The sequence below is a fragment of the Capricornis sumatraensis genome, chromosome 20 (genome assembly GCF_032405125.1).
Source record: "Capricornis sumatraensis isolate serow.1 chromosome 20, serow.2, whole genome shotgun sequence".
In the NCBI taxonomy this organism is placed as follows: Eukaryota; Metazoa; Chordata; class Mammalia; order Artiodactyla; family Bovidae; genus Capricornis; species Capricornis sumatraensis.
In genome coordinates this window covers 40,872,926-40,883,566 of record NC_091088.1, presented here as the reverse complement: position 1 = coordinate 40,883,566, position 10,641 = coordinate 40,872,926, and the positions used below count along the sequence as shown (strand labels likewise).

The 10,641-nt window shown below is 45.5% G+C and overlaps 1 protein-coding gene across 2 annotated transcripts in view; it reads left to right on the top strand.

Moving 5' to 3' along the window:
• The first annotated feature begins 2,602 nt into the window (after positions 1–2,602).
• Positions 2,603–10,641, top strand: part of GFOD2 (Gfo/Idh/MocA-like oxidoreductase domain containing 2) — a 40,675-nt gene continuing 32,636 nt past the window's right edge. The window contains exon 1 of one of the 2 annotated variants that reach the window (XM_068992376.1): positions 2,603–2,732. The gene's annotated coding sequence lies outside the window, so the exon portion shown is untranslated. Of the gene's footprint in view, positions 2,733–2,961; positions 3,344–10,641 lie in introns of those variants that run through there. The other variant, XM_068992377.1, reaches the window with a different exon arrangement.

Below are 10,641 nucleotides of genomic sequence, written 5' to 3'. Positions count from 1 at the left end.
GACCGCAAGTCCCGTGCACCCAGACCTGTGGCCAGATCGTGCTCTGGCTGCCTCAGGCGCTGCCTCTTTGCATAGGGTTCTCCTCCATTAGAAACTACAGCCGACTCAGACGTCCTCCACATTGTGCACACTGGTTCTGCCTTTGTCCTCGCAAGTTGATACTTGGCATTAGCATGAAACTTGTGGGTGTGGGAGGGTTTAGAGAGAATTCTAACACAAAGCATCCTATTAAATTGTACTTGAGAGATGAAAAACTCCTGTTGTATTTTGACAGAATTATTTTTATTAAAATACACATCCATGAACAGTCATGAGTGTCTAGTCTCTGTTGTGAGTTTTACTGGAATTGAACCATCCCTAATGTAACACAGGTGTCCTGGAAGGCTTGGCCCCTTCCCAGTTCATCTGTTGGGAGTGTCCAGGGCCTTGGTGTCTCCTCAAGGACGCTCAAGACTTTTGCAAGACCCCAAAGAACATAGGTTTTGATTCCCTCCTGCGAAACAGCCTTCATCCAAAACAAAAAGTAGCAAGTTCAAAAAGGTGGGCCATAAGACCTTCTCTCCTCAAAATAAGATATTTATTTACTTATTTGGCTGTGCCAGGTCTTAGTTGCGGCACTCAAGATCTTTGCTGTGGCACACTGACTGTCTAGTTGTGGAGCACAGGCTCCAAAGCACATGGGCTTCATTGCCCCATGGCACGTGGGATCTTAGTGATTGAACCTGCATCTGCTGCGTTGCAAGGCGGATTCTTAACCATTGGACCACCAGGGAAGTCCCCAAATAAGATGTTAATACATTCCAAATATGTTCACTCCAGACACTGGACAGAAAGAACTCTGAGGGGTATCAAAGTTAGCTTCCTTTCAGTCCAAGGGGAAAATTCATGCTGAAAAATCATAGTTTGGGTGACCCTGTGAAATTAACCTTTCTCAGCTTCAGTTTCCCCATTAACATGGTTAATTCTGCTACCCCATAGTAATAGAGGATTATAGCATGTATAGAGCAGGGCTTGGGCAGCAAGAAAGAACATATCTTTCAGAGAAAGAACATATATGACTGCCCTGCCTCCATGAGGATGCCCCCTGGTGTGACAGTCCTGCTCCTGCCTCAAGCTGCCTGGTCTGCCCCCAAGGCACCAGGATTTTATGCAGAGGAGGGATAAAATAGATGCTTCTGTTCACCTGGAGGTAAGACTAGAAGCAAAGAAAAGGCCAAGGTGAAACACAAGAAGGTAGGTTTGAGAAATATTTAGTGGATGTTAGCACCACAGGATGAGTGACCCGATGTGAGGGAGATTAGCAAGAGAGAAGGCAGTTGCATGCAAGATAATACAGGAAACTGGTCAGTGGTGGCTAAGTCACAGGGGTGAGGAGGTTTGCTGGAGAGCATGTAAATCCGTATCTCAGAGAGACATGTTTCCTGGGACTGGAAAAGGATTCTGTGCCCTAGTAAACAGCAAAAACTGTCATGGATGCTCAGAGTAAACATCACCTGCTAATTAAAAGCTCTAAAAATTCTGTCTTAAGATGTGTAGCTTAATCCAGCATTTTCCAAACTTGCATTACTACAGAATGTTTCACTCAAGGCCATTTTACAGGACTCTCAGGGAAAAGCTTCTTGTTTCCCGGCCTTTTGGCTAAGATCTAGTGTAGTATGGGGGTTTCCCAGGCGGCAGAGTGGTAAAGAACCCGCCTGCTAATGCAGGGGATGCGGGAGACTGCAATTTTGATCCCTGGGTCGGGAAGATTTCCCTAGATTAGGAAATGGCATACCGTTCCAGTACTCTTGCCTGAAGAATTCCTTGGACAGAGGAGCCTGGTGGGCTAGAGTCCATGGGGTTGCAGTCAGACACCACTGAACGACTGAGCAAAGGGGAAAGCTAGTGTAGAAGGAAGAGTGGAGTATTAGATTAAGCACAAATGTCCTGGTTCCATAAGTAAAGCCACAGTAAATTCATTTCCCTCCAGACACATTTCCAGCATAACTTGTTTTGTACTAAGGTTTATAGGTTATTTTCGCTGCTCTAGCGGACAGTCTGGTGAAACAAAGGGTAGTCTCGTTACAAAGTCGTATTTATTGGGGGAAAAACCGGTTCCAGTAAAGAGATCAAGGGGGACTGAGGCCACAGTCTTGAAAAGCACTGACATGTAAGCACAACCAAAGAACACCCAGAAGAAGAGGAGCCCAGATAGGCACGAAAAAGCGAGTCTTTAGGAGTCAGAAAGCCGGGAAGTCCGGCGAGTTCGAGAGAAATGTTCTGCAAAGATAGATTAGTCATCCAGCAGCCGACCTTCACTCATTCCGAGACAACTAAGGCCCACCACAGTACTCAGAATCTCCTTGCTTTTCCAGCCAGGCAACCGACCGGAAAAGAGCCTAGGCTGGGAAACCGTCGGCTCCACCGCCGGAAACGAATGACCAGGGCTTCCAGCCAGAAGGCTTTACCTCCGCCCGGAGCCAGTGAGCATGCGTAGCTCCTGGACACGGCCCCTCCCAGCGCTGGTCCTCCCCAGTCATGGAGCATGCGCAGACTTCCCGCCGTCCCGCCCCTGCTTTTCCAGAGACCCCGGTTCCTTAGAAACCAGGCGGCGCGTTCCCCGTGGCGGCGCGCTAGATTCCGGGGCCCGAGCGTCCCTGCAAGCCTCCCTCACGCAGCACCAGTGGCTGCCGAGACCCGTCCGGGCCCATGGTCTCCAGGGCGGCGCAGGGCGGGGGATGCCAGCGTGCCAGGTGAGAGGCGGCCCGCGACGGCGGGTGAGGATGTAGAAGGGCATGGCGCGGCGGCGAGCGGGCGCTGGCCGGGCCTCCTCGGCGGCCCGGCGCCCGAGGTCGGAGGCGGGGATACGCAGCGCAGGAGCTGGAGGGGGCCGTTCTAACTGCCAGCGCGGGCTCGGAGTTCGGGAGTCTCCCCGGAGTTGGTCCTCTCACCTCAGAGACAGGACCTGCAAGTTTCGTCGTAGAATTGTAGAATTTTGGCTCCTGGAAGGACCTTGGCCATAACCCATACCTTTACTGGACGCGAAAACCTAGACTCCCATGTCCATTGCCCACCAGCACCCCTTACCTGTGTGAGGACCGCCGCTTTGTGGCTAAGGATGTGAGGTGTGGGAACCTCAGACAAAAGGGCCCGTGGCGTAGCTGGTCCATCGTCTTTCACAGTGAGAAGGGACCTGAGGGGACATATCTTTAGGGAAAGAGAGTTCAGGTGCCAGGTGGGAGAAGGGACACTCCAGAAGGTGCGAGTGGCTCAGCCAGTCCCAGAGTGTCCGCTGGCCACATCTCTGGGCCTGGCTTACCTCTGAAGCTCAAGAAGGAAGCAGAGGAACTTGCGGAGACGGAAGGTGAGGTGAAGCATTCTCAACGAATTATCACATGAATGGTGAGGGAGAAAGGGGGGTCCGGGAGATCAGGACTTGTGAATGGTTGTGTGAAGCGTTTACTGCAGAATCTAAAGAACCAGACAGGAATAGAAAAGTTTAAAGCTGCCTTGGAGAAACACCAAGGAAGGTTATAAATGTTATTTATCTTCAGTGTTCCCACGGTGTCATTGCTGAGGGCAGGACATGGGAGGAAGGAAGTGGTGACTTTTGAATATCCAGAGCCTGGTGGCGCAGGGCACAGAGGACCTTTTGAAGCTATGGGACACAAAGGTTGGAGATGGTAGAGCCCTGAATCTGTGACCCTTCAGTTGAAAGGAACAGCTGTTTAAATTAGGAAAGACACTTCATGTGTTATTGTGATATGGAGAAGATGAAAGTTAGAGAATCTGAATACATTCTTGATAAGGAAACTCCTTTCCTTCTGAAAAGCTACACCAGGGATCAAGAGTTTTAAGGCCATCCATTTTACAGAAAATGTGCAAAAGTTACTGCTTTTGGACTAGGGTTTTTAGCAGACAGTTCTTTTGGATGAATGGGCTTCCCTGGTGACTCAGACCTTAAAGAATCTACCTGCAGTGTGGGAGACACAACTTCAATCCCTGGGTGGTGAAGATCCCCCTGGAGAAGAGAATGCCTGTCCACTTCTGTATTCTTGCCTGGAGAGCTCCATGGACAGTGGAGTCTGGTGGGCTACAGTCCATAGCGTTGCAAAGGGTCAGATACAACTGTGAAACTAACACTTTCACCTTTTTTTTTTTTTTTTTTTTTGTGGAAGGACCCCCCCCCCCCAACCCATGCACAGACACACACACTTTTTACAGTTTAAAGCTTCTGTTGTGAGAGACTTTCCCCATACCACCTGGTTGTTCTACTTTTCCTATAGAATGAGTACTTTGGATCTGATCTGTTATTTTTACTTGCTGGAAAAATTCAAATATGTGATTTCTATAGTAATACTGGAACCCACTAGAAGTAGAATTAGCAATCAGAATCTAAAATATGGCACAAATGAACCTATCTGCAACATAGAAACAGATTCTCAGAGAGATCAGACTTGTGGTTGGCATGGGGGAGGAGAAAAAGGAGAGATGGACTGGGAATTTGGGGTTGGTAGAGGCAAACTATTATATTTAGAATGGATAAACTACAAGGCCCCACTGCATAGCACAGGGAGCTATATCCAATCTCCTGGAATAAATTGTAATGGAAAAGAATATTAAAGAATCTGTATATGTGTGAAACTGAGTCACTTTGCTGTACAGCAGAGACTGGCACAACATTGTAAATCAACTGTACTTCGGTAAAAAATAAATTTAAATTTTAAAAAGGGAAAAAAGTAGTCTCCCCCAAAACATAAAGATTTGTAATATGGGGAAAAGATAAAACTGATTTTCACTGTGTATTTGGAATGGCAGCAGGTTTTTTTCCCCCCTCAGAGTGATAAGAGAAGATGCATTGAAACTATGATAATGTTAATAGATCAAATTAGTTTTTTAAGAAAGCTTTGTTGTTCTCTTGTTCATAATTCAGTGCTGGCCCATAACTGTGGATATTATGGCTGTTCATTTTATTGACTTTTCTTCTATCTTTGGAAATACTTGTATAAATAACTCAAGAGAGAAGGGTATGTGATCTGGGGGAAACATTGGCACTGTTAACCAAATCCTGTCAGAAAAGCTTTGTGAAAATCATTGTATTCTGTGTAGAAACCCTCATTACTTTAGCATTGGCCCACATAGAAGACAGACAAGTAGGCCAAAATCCAAGTAGGATGGAAGGGAGCAATTACCATCTGTAGTGCTGGAGAGGGTGTGGGAGGTGCTTTGAATGTCAGTACAAATACTTCCTTGAATGAGCATTTGGAGAAGATATGGCTTAAATGTGGTGAGTGTGCCCTATGGATGTGTGTGCATTATTTTAGCCCCTATAATCAGAAAGAGACTAATTTTCAGATTAGAAAGATGGGCATACAGACTTTCAAAGTGTTTCTTCATCACTGTGGCAGTGAACTTTGACAAATAATTACTTAACATCCATTCCATCTTCTGGGGCAGCTGAGGGCAGTTATCAAATCTGGCCTGTAATAAAGTAATCAACAGTATTTAACAGGCTAACTTACCAGATAAACTACTAATGCTAACAGGGTTTACTTTCTCTGAACTGATTCTCTGTTTATACAATAAGAGGAGAAATGAAATGGGGGCACAGTGTGATCTGACATGGGAGGTTGTAATATAAAGTTGGTGTTCACAGAACACAAGAATCAGTGACCAGTCACTTAGATGCAGGAGAGGTGTCCTTTTGATGCCTAGTAAGTCACTTACGTGTATCTATAATAGGAGTTTCAATCTAGGATAAATCCACTATTGAAATCAGACAGTGTCTAGAAAAAAACGGGAGGTTTTGCTGTTTTTGAGAGTTCGTATACAGTATAGTAGTAGGACATTATTTTTCTTTTTTGGGGGGAGGACCTTTCGTATTTCTCTCTTTTTAGTTAGTTAGTCTATTTTTGGTTGTGCTGGGTCCTCACGGCTACCCATGGGCTTCCTCTAGTCAGGGTGAGCGAGGGCTGCTCGTCGTTGTGGTGCACGGGCTGCTCGTTGCTGTGGCTCCCTTGTTGCAGAGCACAGGCTCTAGCTGTGCGGGCTTCTGCAGTTTCAGCACACAGGCTTAGAAGCAGTGGCGCATGGGCCCAGGTGCTCTGAGGCATGTGGAATCCTCCTGGACCAGGGATCGAACCCATGTCCTCTGCACTGGCAGGCAGACTCCCATGCACTGTATCACCAGGGAAGTCCCAGTACGCTGTGTACAAGTCCCAGGACATACATACCAAAAAAGCAGCTTTGTATAAGTAAGCTTCAAGAGAGCCTAAGAGTCCAAATTACTTGGAAATTTAGATGTCAGGTGTTTTTAAAAGTGGGGACTGAAAGATAATTCAAATAAAGTTGGGCTCGTGAAAATCAAAATGGAAAAAAGATACTGAGAAAAACACGAAAACAGTAAGACTTTCTAGCATACTAACATTCACTCATGAATTAGCCGTCAGGTCAGGAATAGCTCGTTAATGTACCATCTCTTTAAATCCAGACAAAGGAAGTGACAAATGGAGTAAATATTTCAGTTGCATGATGATGGCAATGAACACTTAGGAAGTAGGAATAAACATTAAGAAGGAAGAAGTGAGTATTCCTGCATTACTTAAATACACTCAAACCCTGCCCTTAACGTGTGCTCTTTAGTTCCTGTTCCTAGAAGAGGAGCTGCGAGCAATGCCTTTGTCCTAGGTACTGTTGGTTTTCAAGGTTCCCAGTGACAAAACGCCGCATCTCTTTGGGATCCAGGATTGCCGTGGCGACAGCTCAGTCTCCCCACCACCTCTCAGAGCCATTCCCAGAAGCATCTGTAAGGGTTCCTGTCTGTCTTCTGCCGTGAAAGATTGGGAATGAAGGCTTGGAGGAGTGGAAACGAAGTACTGAGCACGGTCTTTCTTTCTGGCCTGGGATAACTGTGCTCCTCCCAACTGTCAACTTTCAGTTTCTCATGAGAATAGATAATTCCAAAATATAACCGGAAATACTTCCTACTTGGCTTTGAGATTTACCCTGTCGCTTTAGAATCTCAAAATCTTTATTATTTCTTTCAGAATTATATTTTTGCTTAGAATGCTAATGCTATAGGCAAATCATGTAATTGTTGCTTTAGTTGCTAAGTCATGTCCAACTCTCTTGCGACCCCATGGACTGTAGACCACCAGGCTCCTCAGTCCATGGGCTTTCCAAGGCAAGAATACTAGAATGGGTTGCCATTTCCCTCTCCAGGGGTCTTCCTGACCCAGGTATTGAACCTGCGTCTCCTGCATTGCAGTCAGATTCTTTACCACTGAGCCACCGGGGAAGCCCAAATCATATAATTACTGGGCCCTAGTTTCTTAATCTGTGTAATTTATAACAGAAAACAATTTAAAAATGACAGAAATGTCTAACATTAGAGAAAGGAAGAGCTGGTTCACATAATTAGTAACCCTTTAAAACTGTGATAACGTGAAAAATGCTTATGTCAAAATAGTAAGTGAAAAAAATCAGGAACAAAGTTGTGAATATAATTTGATCACATTTAACAGGTGTAAAAGTTACCAAAAAGAGTATGAGAAGAACACATGGTAATTTTCTATAGTGAGTGAATATTAAAAAAAAAACAACCCTCCTAAAAGTTTCTTGCTTATGTAAAGAATGATACTGAACTTGTTTTCTCTCTGCAGGCCTTCAGCCTCTTCTTGCTCTCTGACTGAATTAAAAATGGGGGGAGGACTCCCCAGGTGGTCCAATGGTTAGATTCTATACTCCCGATATAGGGGCCCAGGTTACATCCCTGGTGTGGGAACTAGATCCCACTTTACCATCTGAGCCACCTGGGAAGCCCCTAGATCCCACATACCACAACTAAGAGTTTGCATGCTGCACCTAAGGCCTGGCACAGCCCAGTAAATTTTATTTTTTTTAAAGTGGAGGGAAAATGATGGCAGGGACCAGGAAGCACCGATGTTTCCTAAGTCAGGTGTCATGAACCAAACAGCAGTGCTGTTCCCTAGGATAATGAATTTGCTTGTGTGTATTTGAAAGGTGACCATAGAGCTCTTAGACTGCTTTCCAAGACTGTTTCTTTGGTGCTTGTTGATGGATAGTTTTGACCCTCAGGGTCTCTTTGGGCGCTTGCTGACGGATGGCTTTGTGTTTCTGCATCCCACAGCATATTGGAGGATGTTCCACGTAGTTAATGGCTTCTGCAGCCCAGTGGTGGTTCCTGCTAGGAAATGGTTATGTCTCAGAGGGGCCTCTCTGGGGGTGGCTCTGGAAGCATGTGAGATATACATTTGTCATCCAGGCATCCTCTCATTGTCAGGGAGATGGGGGATGGTGGAGAGATCAGCTGTACTTCCTGTTACTTGTCAGCCTTTTGCACTCATATTCCTGTGCCAGGGACAAAGGGGACGAAGCTTATTGTTGTTTTTTGAAGCAATGGGGGCAATGGTTGAATATAGTATTTTTCATCAGATCTTATTTTCAAAATTAAATTATTGTGCTCAAATGGCTGATTTGGTTACCCCAGCCCAGGGCTTGCTCCTGGTCATGGGGTTATTCTTTCAAAATTACTGTCTTTGTTTCTCCTTGCTTCGCTGCCTTTTTTTTTTTTTTTTTTCTTTAAAGGCTGTGCTGAGTCTTTGTTGCTGCTTGGGCTTTCTCTAGTTGTGGTGAGTGAGGGCTACTCTCGAGTTGTGGCACACGGGCTTCTCATTGCGCTGGCGTCTCCAGTTGCGGAGCACAGGCTCTGGGCACCCAGGCTTTAGTTGTTGTGGCGTGTGGTTCAGCAGTTGTGGTGCCCGGGCGTAGTTGCTCCTTGCATGTGGAGTCTTCCCAGACCAGGGACGGAACCTGTGTCTCTTGCACTGGCAGGCAGATTCTTAACCACTGAGCCACCTGGGAAGCCCCTTCACTGCTTAATATCCCTTATATGCTAAGATTGTTGTGCAAAGAACATTTAAATGCCTTCAAATATTATAGGAATGTTAGCAAAATACCTTGAAGTGTTTCAGGGACCTGTGATCTCCTTAATTACACAGTCTTGGTCCTGAAAGACCTTAGAGTCTCAATAGTAAGACACTGAACATCATTTAAACAATAATCAGAAAATTATAAAATACTAAAATGAATGGCTATTTTCAGGTGGGCATATCCCAGATACATTCTGTATTTTATAACCAGTCTCCTTCATTACACATTAACCAAAAGGAAAACAGGAAAAGGGGGTTGGTGTGGCAAAGACTGTCCTGAGATTAGATTATTTTACATGTCACATTTAATAGCTAGAACGTTGTTAAACTACAGCTGAGCATAATCATGGCCTAGTTGGTAAGCAGTTTTCTGCATCCAAGCAGGCGATGTTTGTGAAGGACACAGGGCATTTCCACTCACAGGAGACCTGCTTAACCTTCCTGGTGACCAGAAGCCATGTAACAGAGTTAGAGAACACCGGTCAGGGTTGTTGTGCTCTGGGGTGCCCCAAGAACACCCTATACCCAAAATCTGAAGGAAGGCAGATTAGGAAACTCTGAAGTGTCTCTTGCTGCCATAGAAATAGCCATTTTCACAGCAACAGGATACTTGTATCCAGATAGAAGGTAGAAAACACAAAACTTAGGTAAGTTAGGTTTTCATGTTGAAAAATGTTTTATGAGTATAATTTAAAACTCATTGTCTTCTCAGGATTACATGTAAAATACACCTCTCTCTAGGGCCGGGTACTTGACAGGCATCGTGGCCAAGTGTACTTTACCTCAGCAAAGGCAGGGTCTTTGCCACATGCCTTTGTCATTGTGTTCCCTCTGTCAAATCACCCATTGGTGTTCAGCTGTGGGTGTAGCAAGAAATGGGAACTAAGCTCCGGGAACTGGCCTGTCTGGATCACTGCCCTGTGCCCCACCTTACGGCACAATGCCTGACCCATCGTTGCCCTCACAGATACTGGGGAATGAATGAGGAAAGAACTCTGGTGACTGGGTATCATGCCATTAAATGGGGGTGAGAGCACACAGGAGAAGGAAAGGAAAGATAAATCTGGGTTGGAAGAAGCTGATAGGTCGGTACAGAGCCAATTGAGAACGTTTGCCTGGAGGTCAGAGTGAAATTGAAGGATTAGATAACATTGCTTTGTGAGAGTAGGGATGAGGACGGAATTTTCAGGTCAGTGTCAGTCTAGAACCTGCTGTTAAAGCAGTCTCAGAAAAATAGTCATCTTGTTATTGCCAGACTTTCAGAAGCAATATTTAATATAACTGGTAGCAAAGTACTTTTTCTTACTGTAACCATCAGCTGAAACTAACTGTCAGACCAGGTCATGATCCAGATACCTCTGTGGGTGTTAGTTAAATTTACGTCTCCTTCATGACTCAATTTTAGCTGACCTTTTTGTCCACTGAGTAGTTATGCCTCATTAGACAGGTCGTTAGGCCTTTCGTTAATGTCCCTCCCAGGACACTGTGAGGGCAGCGCAGAGACTGGGAGCTGGCATCTTTGGCTGGGCCTGGGTGTGCGCTCTTGGTATCCGGTGGCCGCTTAACAGTTTACCTCCACGTCGGCTTGCAGAGTCGGAGGGATAGTCTTTGTTTCTTCCTTTGTCGCGTTTTTGCAGTCAGTGAGAAGGCAGCGACGTCTGTGTCACTGAGTCCGTGTAAGACACATAAACAAATTGTAGGAAAATGAAAC